This window comes from Pygocentrus nattereri, chromosome 3 (assembly GCF_015220715.1).
Source record: "Pygocentrus nattereri isolate fPygNat1 chromosome 3, fPygNat1.pri, whole genome shotgun sequence".
In the NCBI taxonomy this organism is placed as follows: Eukaryota; Metazoa; Chordata; class Actinopteri; order Characiformes; family Serrasalmidae; genus Pygocentrus; species Pygocentrus nattereri.
The window spans coordinates 48,752,915-48,763,305 of record NC_051213.1 but is presented as its reverse complement, the minus strand read 5'-3'; the positions used below and the strand labels follow the sequence as shown (position 1 = coordinate 48,763,305).

The window sequence follows — 10,391 nt, the reverse complement described above, 5'->3', positions numbered from 1 at the left end:
ATACTCTAGTATATCTATTCGAAATGATTTAATTACATCTGTGTTTGAGGTTTAATTAAACTACAAGTTGTCTTGGATATATTGTGGGTTCTGCTTACGGCTCAGACATATTTATACACACACACACATATATATTAAAAAACAGGCTTCCCCACTTTCAAAATAAGAGTCCTTGCAATATAATATAATTTAATACGCTGAACATTTTGCCAAGAGTATTATATAACAATTCAGTTTTTCTCCACACATCTGCATTAAAGATCTGCACTATTATACATTTGCCTATGCTTTCTGTGATACTGCAAGAGCCAATATCACGGTACCGGTTCGGGAACCGATACATCGGAGCAGCGCTGTCACTACAATACAGAAAATCAGGCTGGGTGGCGAAGAGTGCAGGCATCCCGTTTGGGGTTCCGGGCAGGGGGGGGGGTGCATGGCTGTGTTTAAGAGCCTTTTAAGGGCCATTTCCCCGCTTTAACAACACTCAACACTCACTGATCAAGTCGTGCATGCGTAATAGAATTTTCTCCTTCTTCTCCCTTTTTTCTCCCAGATACACTCACATATGTGAGTCAGTGCATGCCTCTCTTTTCCCCCTCCACCCTTCCCCCACTCTCCATCTCCATCTCTCCCACGTTCATGCCCCCCCCCCCCTCTCACGCGCTCCATTTCCATTTCCATTGCCATTGTGTTGCTCTAATCCGTCCGTGTCAGCCTGGCCGTGTGTGTTCCTTCATGCCCCAACACGAGGCTGCATTACATGCGTTTGCGTGCACGTGTCTCTTATGTGGTGCAATCAACATCATATGAGCGACACAGAAATACAGTTATGCTTCTATAGTGCTCCTTCTGACTCACTCGCTCGCTCATGCAGTGCCCTCGTGCTTTCACCTAAGCTGCGCTGGAATCCTCCGTTCCACCTTAAATGGTGCGGCAGAGCATGCGTTTGCCGCCCGCTCTGAGCGAAGCAGACTTCGAATCCTCCGTTCCACCTTAAATGGCGCAGCGCCAGAACGCAGCTGCTGCACCATTTAAGGTGGAACGTTGAATTCGAATCCGAAGCCACCTGCGCCAGAACGCCACCGCTGCACCATTTAAGGTGGAACGGAGAATTCGAATCCCAAGCCAACTTCGAACGCAACCGCTGCACCTTTTAAGGTGGAACGGAGAATTCGAATTGAAGCCAACTTCATCTCTTTTCCTCTTCTTCCACTTAAAGCACGTCGGTTCACCACTTTCCTCACACCCCACACCCCAACCCCCGTGTCCCCCTCCTTCCCACCACCTTAAATAACAGTGTTTACTGTTGTTTCCAGCAGCTTCCAGTGGGAAAGCCCAGTGAGGATGGTGAAGAGGAGGAGGGTGATGGTCATGATGAAGTCTGTTTAGTGGGCTGACCGTGCACTGTATGTTGGGAAGCTGACGGAGGGGTAGAGGGAGTGTGGTGGTGGTGGTGGTGATGGTGGTAGGGGGGGCGGCTGTTTTTGAGGAGCTCATTTGCATCCACTAAAGGAAAGCACGCCTTTCCCTCTCACCCGTCTCTCCACCAGTGGACACAGCCGAGGCTGCTGCTCTGCAATATAAGCCGTTTTCCTTCCTACTGATGCTGAATCGCCTGGAAGTCAGGATGCTTCTCCCCACAAGCCTTTCACCATCGGTCAGCAGCGGAATTCAATGAGTGATCTGGTCGAGAAGCAGACAAGTGGACCAAGCAGGAGATCCCAGAAAGTACACTACAATTAAAGGTGGGCTTTTTTATTTTTTTGGATGCAGAGCTGCAGCTGCAAGAAAACAGTGCTTCATATATCATATAGCATCATATCATCCCCATAGGGCTCTTATTGAGCACTGCTCAAGTCCACAGCCCCAGCGAATGCAAATGAATCAGCACAATAATGTCAATATCTGCACACATTCGCTTTAAAAAATGATAATATTCGTTTTATTTTGCATGCAGTGCTGATTCACATAGATGCGCTCCCAGTTCCTACACTTCATGCATGCTTACGCGTTGACATCAGCAGATATGCATGTGAGAAATATCAGACAATGTGCACATCAACACTTATATACATGTGTATAGTGATACTACACCATATATATTACTGTATATATATATATACATATACGTGTAGTGATGCTGTCCCTGTAGTGCTGTCTAATAGTGATAGTAATAGTACTATTCTTATAAGAGTCCTGTAGAAACTCATGTAGTGTTAATACAGACCTTATTCACGAGGGAACTGACCGCTGTGAAAGTCCACAAACCCAGCATATCCATGCAAATGAGCTGAGGGTGCACGATAATATCGGTTGTATTGGCATCGGGGGATATTTGCCCAAAAGCTGGATGATATTCATTTTATAATGTTTTTTTATTCCTCTGTAATGTGAATCCTATTAGATGTCATTGCATTTTCCACGCTTTAAAAATGTCGGTGTGTTGATATCAGCAGATATGTATGGGAAAAATATCAGATATTGGCATATTCTGTATCGGTGCATTCCTAGAATGAGCACCTAATGCCTTATGAATGCACTATATATATATATAAAATACTGTATATTGAATCAAGTAGCGATACTAGTTACATTTGTTTGATGATGACGGAAGAGCAGGATGTGGAAGTGGCACAGGGTCCTGTGCTAAAATATCCAGGGTTGTATTCAGATATCAGATATAGGCATATTCCATATTAGTGCATCCCTAGAATGAGCACGTAATCCCTTATGAATGCGGTCTATGTCCATATGTGTGGCTGCTGTTGGATCAAAACCGTGTACTTCCAAAATGGAAACTTTACAGGAGATGGAAAAACATACTTTACTTTTAATGGAAGTCAATGGAACCAGACGTCTTTCCATGTTGTTTTGGGCCGTTTCTTTTGGCCCGTTCAACATGAAATTTACAAACAATGTAAAGAGCAGCAGGCATTTTCAAATAATGTAAAAAACAAAAAATGTCAAAAATGGAGAGGTTTTGTTCCGACAACAGCGATTTATATGTATGTGTGTGTGTGTGTGTGTGTATGTGTGTATATATATATATGTAGGAAATACATACACAGTAATTTATAAAACTTGTGTATTTCCTATAGTAAGAGTCCTGACTTTTATCTTATATCCTGCGATAAATGACCACTGTAAAAGTCCCCAGTAATAATAAAATTACTCTCATATCAATATGGGCACATATTTGCATTAAAAATGACGATATTCATTTATTTGTAATTCCTATAGATGTAGCTGTAATTTCTACGCTTTATAGTTCATGGTTTTATATTGACATCAGCAGATATGAACATGAGAAAAGTCACATATAGACTCCCTATAAGTGACTCCCTAGAACGAGCATGTAGTGCCTTATGAATACCCTACATATACTATATAATACTATATATAATTTATATAGCAATACTCTTCCTGTAGTGCTGTCTTGTTAATGTAGTAATATATATTTGATGATGCGCTTCAGACAGAAGAGCAGATTGTCGAAGTTAATGGTAATTTTATAAATGTTTATGTGTCAACACTGACATCAGCACATTACAGCAAACAGTTCTGTATCAGTGCATCCCTAGAATGAGCATATAATCCCCTATAAAGCCCCCTATACTACAGTAATCCGACAGGGTTCCTGCAAGAATATTATAGTGAATCCAGGCTGTCACTGTCTCTCTTTCCAGTGCTCTATAGTATTCTCACCTCCTATATACTCCTGTAGTGCTCTATAATCTATAAAGCTCTTTATACTTCTTATATTTCTCTGTAAGGTAGCTGGAGGCCCAGATTCTATATTATTATAAATGCTTATGTATCAGCGTCGGCAGATGTGCTTTATTCTGATAATCCACTGTAGGCGCTCAGTCTGTCACCAGCGTGCAGTGAGAGCAACAGTGTCTGCATGTTCCAACCAATAAGTGTATCACATATATCAGATACACAGTGAATGACTGTAGATATTGTATACAACCAATGAATATATGTAATATATATCACATATACAGTCAATGAGTGTATATATCATATACACCATGTATCTCTGTGGTCAGAACAAAACCTCGTATCTCCAAAATGGTGACTTTACAGGAGAAGGAAAAAACCGACTTTACTTTTAATGTAAGTCAATGGAACCAGACGTCTTATGTCATATATATTGTATATACCATCAATGAGTGTATATATCATATATATCATATACAGTCAATAGGTGTATGCATCATATATATCATACACAGTCAGTAAGTGTATACATCATGTATATCATATATACAGTCAATGAGTGTTTATGCCATATATATCGTATATACCATCAGTGAGTGTATATATCATATCATATACAGTCAATGAGTGTTTACATCATGTGTCATACATATATATATATATATATATATATATACCCTTAATTAGTGTATATATCATATATATCATATGCAGTAAATGAGTGTATATATCATATATACAGTCAATGAGTGTCTACGTCATATGTGTAATATATATATATATATGATATCTTTTTTTTTGCAGTAATAATGCTAAAAGTATCACAAGATCTCAAGCAATGAAAATAGCTTAGAACATTTAAGGCTTCCATACTTTAATCCTTAGTATTAAACAGGCTGATTTTGCTACCGAAATACGTAAATGAACTCTGTTCTGATTGGCTGCCTCCTTCAGAAAGCATTCCAGGCTGAAACACTCTTTATAACCTCACTGGGAGTGGGCGGAGCTAATCGGAATAGGGCGTCCATATGTAAATATATTGGGAAGCAAATGAACTGTATGGACGAATTTAACGTGTTTGAGCACGTAAGCAGTTTATATACTGGATCAGAGTTTTTTATTATATACTTATCTCTAGTTCTTATGTCATGTAGAGTATGTCATAGCTATCTAGAGTCTTTTACTGTAATATGTAGGAATTCTGCAGAAATCTTATAAAAATATATGTATGATTGCAGTTATAGTATGGTTTTCCTTAAGAGAGCACTACAGGAATATCATATGAGGTGAAAATATTATAGGTTATCATTCAGCTCCACTGAAATGACGGCAGATATTCTCTTGTAAGGGATGAAACAAGCGTATCTGTTGGTGTGCATGACTTCACAGCCATAGCCAAGTGTGTAAGTGTGTCACTGAGCGCTGTGGGAGAAACGGCTGTGTTCGGGCTGCCGGGGTCCGCGCTGCAGAGTGCAGTCAATATCGACCTCTTTTTCCTCTTGCTTTACTCATACAGTTTCGATTAAATGCTCAGATTCATTTCGGCACGAGTTGGTGTCACCAGTGAAATGAGCCTCCTCAGGCCGTATAGTGAGATTTTGCCACCAGCGCTGGTCAAGTAACACAGGGTAACACAGGGAGCAAGCTGTACTAAAGCAGGATCAGCACCTTCTCCTTCCTCCAGCCCTCAAAGTAGCCTATATTTGTCTCGGCGTGTAGCTCTGAAATATTGAACAGCATTTTTTTTTTTATTAAACCTGGACATTTGTCCCAGCGGAAGCCTTTAGAAAGCAGCTGTAGTTGGCTGAGACTTGTGTGTGGGTGGCCAAGATGGACTCGAAGACATATCACGGTGTTTTCTGGACAGTAACGATTATTTTCAGTCATTTTTTCCAATTCTATGAACAAGATTGGATCCTCGATAACAAAAATATGGTAGAATTTGTAGAATGTATAACGGTGCAGTCAGTAGAAACCTCAGATCTCCAAAATGGTAACTTTACAGGAGAAGGAAAAAACTTACTTTGCTTTTAATGGAAGTCAATGGAACCAGACGTCTTTCCAAGTCATTCTGGGGCGTTTCTTTTGGTCCTTTCGTCATAAAATTTGAACACAGCGCAAAGGAAAGCAGGCATTTTGAAAAAATGTCGAAACCTGAAAAACCAAAAAATGAAAAACAGAAACGTAGATTTCTGTCATTTGACACGTAGATTTCGTCATTTGAGCATGGGTGTGGCCATAGCATAGGCCACGCCCCCTGCCTGCTCATCTTACTCTGATAGGATGCTAGGATGCACCAAGATGTATACTTAGATGAGAAGCACCACATCAGCCTGATTCATAACTCACTCGCTCATGTTTAGCAGGCTGTAGGTTGTCCACAAGGGGGCGCCTTTAGCAATCAAATCAGGTTTTGGTGGTTTATTTTATAAAGTGATGGAAAAAACGGCAGCACTCACAAAGCTCCGGTTCTACGCTGAACCCTGTTTATCGGACTCTGTTTCTGTGGTTTTCGACTTTGGTGTTTTGCTTCACGCCTTTTTGAATTGTGTTTGCCTTTTTCTGTCTTTGTTACGTTTTTGTCTGTAATTTGACTACAAGTAATGTGTTGTATTCAAGCTAGTAAAGCCCAATTTCCTGATTTTACTCACAATCGTCTGGCCAGTTCTGTCTTATTACAAGTACTTTTTTGATTGGTGTTATGTAAATAGGTAGCTAAACCTTTTGTTTACAAGTTTAAAGCGCCAGTTTGTTAATAATATTATGACTCTGGCTAATATATTATTTCCAATAGTGATGCCATTGCTGAGGCCTTCCATAATAGACCCCCCCCATGTGGTATGCTAAATATTAATTTGATTAATTGGCCCTTATTAGTCCCACAACGGGGAAATTTTGCCTCCGCATTTTAACGTGCAGTGAAACACCACATACACACTAGGGGACAGTGGTGAGCAGCCCTATCCACAGCACCCAGGGAGCGGTTGGGGGTTAGGTGCCTTGTTCAAAGGGCACTTCAGTGACTTACTCTCAGCTCAGGGGATCAAACCGGTGACCTTCCCAGCCCATGACTGCCCCACAATATATAAGCCACCAGGGGTGCAACAATGCGATGCATTATTTTGTGTTATATCGTAACAGATCATAACGTATCATAACAGGGACGTAACAATGCATTATGATGTCACAATTGCTAGAACACCAGAGTTCACAAACGGTCGTTACTAAGCAACACCTCGCTCCAGCGCTCCTCCGGCCCCCCAGCTCTAGTGCTATTTAATGTCACGAACTGAAATAAAATCAAATGTACAGTTTAGTAGCAGCAATATAGGTTATGAAATATAAGCTATGACATGTACAGTTGTACACATTTCCATATATGCAGTGAGCTTGAGGTATTATATGTTATTATAAAAGTTACAGATAAAACAAGGTATGGTAGAAGATGTCCAAGATGTCAATCCACAAGATTGTAGTCATCATTTTTCTACGTTAGAATTTTGATCCCATTATAACAAAATATACCATTAGAAACATGAGCATGTGTTCAAATCACGTATTCGGAGAAAATGAGTGGCTAACAAAACCGCCTCACACTTTGCCGCTGTCGCTCCAGTATTGTTGTTACCATGGCAACGTTTACACGCATGCTGCTGTCAGTAGCATTAACGTTCCACCAGTTACCCACGTTGAGCGTTTGAGACGCTCAGAGCGAGGCCGAGTGGTTTGGTGTGAAACGGTTGACTGTGGAGACTCAGATTGCTTTACAGTGGCGGTGATTGGAAACATAGGTTGCCGCGACGACGTGTTGTTGATAGTATCCTGAGTATATTTTTAAAAATAGGTTTTTGAACAAAATCTTCTCAAAACTAGAGTAAAACAGCGTCTCGGTCATCAGGCAGTGAATTCAGAACCAGCTCATGTAGGAACTTTCTGTGACGGAGCTTTTAGAGGGGGACGTCTGGTTCCCATCACCACCACTGTGAACGGTTCTGACTCTGTAAGTTTCTCTAGAACGGAGCGTTTCGCACCAAACCGCTCTGAACGACTCTGTTTACATCTCAACCACTTAATTATACAGAAATTTGAAAATGTTGGTGGAATTCCCCTTTAACGTCAGGTTCTACATTTGACCTCATGCAACCTGCTTTAATTGGTTTTGTGTTATGATGCCCTACAAGCAACTCTGTGATACTTCAGTCTAAGTTTGTTCCAGAATCTGGTTCACCTTGTTTGGGCTGATATATATATGTGTATATATTAGTAGGACAGTGTAATGTGTTCAGTTCTGTTCAGCTGTTCTTCTCCTCCTTCAGAGAGGTAGACCTGCTAGCTCGTTACTCATAGACGAGGTCCATAAAGCCTAATGGCCTTTTAAAATGTTAATGTTGTATGAATAACTACATCATGCACTGATCGTTGCGTCTGCTTGTGGTTCATTATCCCATCAGCAGGCTTTAATGGGGTCAGCAGTGATTTAAGCGCGATTTTAAAGCTGTTAATTGTTCTATTGAGAACAAAGCTGTTCTGCTGAGTTTCTATGTCATGCTGCAGTTTTACACACGCAGGTCCACTACAGTTTAGATCGCTGCACTTACTCTCCACACGTTTAAAGGGGAATTCCACCAATCTGAGACATTAGAGTCCTAACTGTTCACAGTGGTGGTGATAGGAACCGGACGTCCAACTGTAAAAGCTCCCTCGGGCACTGCTTGATGTCTGACGCGTTGTTTTATGATAGTTTTTGCACTAAAAGCTATTTTTTTTAAATACATTCATGGTGCAGGAGGTGCATGCAGGCCTGCCCGGTACATTGATGACCCACAGCTTCATCAGTATCAGAGCAAAAATTCACAGATAGCATTAAATAATTAATTAGCAGCTCTTTTTTGATCGTGGCATTGCCAGGACAGGCTGAACTGATATGACTGAGTATTTTTCTATGAAGAGAACGGATTAAAATGTTGAAAAATAAGACATAATTAACAGAAACTACATTTTTTTAGCTGCACCCGCCCACCCCGCCCGGTGCTACAGTATATTATATTATATAAGTGTGAGTTTCTGTTGTTTATTTGAGTAAGACGGTTGATATTTGACAGTAAAAGCAGCCAGTAAAGCACTGTTTAACCCCTTAAATGGCCAGGGCCCACCAGCAGGCCTAAAGTCTTAATACCACTTCTATAATCTCAGAATAGCTCAGCGAGTTCGCACTGAAGCCCCCGTAGTTACTGAATAATGAGCCTTAGTATGTAATAAGCCTGGGATTTTAAAGGGGTTAAGCAAGTCTTAAGACTATAACATTAAAATTGTAAATATAAATGTAAAATTACGCTGGCTGATAATATTGGATTTCAGAAGTTTTAGTCCCATAACATCCGTGTCAATCACAACATTTTCAAAATCCAATGTTGATCCCCTTCCAAGTTTAGCCCATTCAGGAGCTCATTTACATATATTGCTCTTCGGGAAAAAAGCCAGTGTAGTTCTAAGAAATAAAGAGAGGTTGGAAAATGGTTTGGATAATGAATCAGGGCTGTTTTTGGTAAATAAAACCACACAAATGTCATAAGAATGCATAAAATAGTAGTAAGTACAAAAATATACGTATAAAATACAGGAAAAATGTAGGAAATGGGCCCTCTAACATATATTTGAGCTTGCATGCATCAATTTTACAGTCTGCTGCGGTTTTCCCATTCCTAGCAACTCCCCCAAACCTGCTTAGACTACGGATCTTAGACTAGACTATGGACCAGTGATGTATCTAGGACTTCCAGAGGGACTAGAGTGGCTAAAATAGTCTCACCTGTTGCTGGGCATTGTTGAAAATGTTCTGATGCTGATACCAGCATTGGTACCTTGATTTTGATGCTGATTCCTGAACCATATATATATATATATATATTTTTTTTTTTTTTATTTAGTTTATTTATAATTACATCATTTATTATTTTACAGTCAGTATTGCTGTGTTCACATTACGAGCCTCGTTGCTCAAATCCGATCTCTCTGACTCGATGGTTCACCCTCGTTTAGGTCAGCGATTCAAATCCTTCAAGTCATTAATGTGATGAACCGACATCCTGAAATGACCCTCATGAGCTCCTCCTGCTCAGTGACGTCACGTGACTGAATCACCGCATCATCCGCACAAACTAACGAGCAGAACGAGCTTCGCTGAGAAGATCATTAACTCTGATCAGCTCTCAGCTTCATTATTAGAGCCAGACGGAGGAGGAAAAGGTGAGATGAGCTGCTTTTCCACCGTTCACAGGCTTTAACGTCTGTGCGGCGCTGCTGCCAGAGTAACTCTGAATGTTGGTCACGCGCAGTGGAAATAAAGCACATGGATTCCGATCTGAGCGTCACATTAAGGTCACATGGCCACGAATCGGACACGTATCCGATCCAGGACCACGTGAAAGTGTCTCAGGTCGAATTTAAAAAGATCAGATTTGCGTCCACACAGCCCTGAAAACATCAGATCTGAGTCACATTAGGGCAAAAAATCTGATTTGTGCCACTTCAGCCTGGTAATGTGAACGTAGCTTCGCTGCTGTCAAGACAAAACCTTGTATCTCCATTTTTTCCATTTTCCAGGTTTTGACATAATTTGAAAAATACCTATTGCCCTTTACATTGTGTGTAAATTTAATGATGAA

General features: G+C 40.7%; 1 protein-coding gene across 7 annotated transcripts in view; it reads left to right on the top strand.

The window, feature by feature from the left end:
* The first annotated feature begins 1,461 nt into the window (after positions 1-1,461).
* Positions 1,462-10,391, top strand: part of ttyh1 (tweety family member 1) — a 50,155-nt gene continuing 41,225 nt past the window's right edge. For 4 of the 7 annotated variants that reach the window (XM_037537309.1, XM_017714584.2, XM_037537308.1 and 1 more), the window contains exon 1: positions 1,463-1,748. The gene's annotated coding sequence lies outside the window, so the exon portion shown is untranslated. Of the gene's footprint in view, positions 1,749-10,391 lie in introns of all 7 variants that reach the window. The other 3 variants (XM_017714585.2, XM_017714586.2, XM_017714583.2) reach the window with 2 other exon arrangements.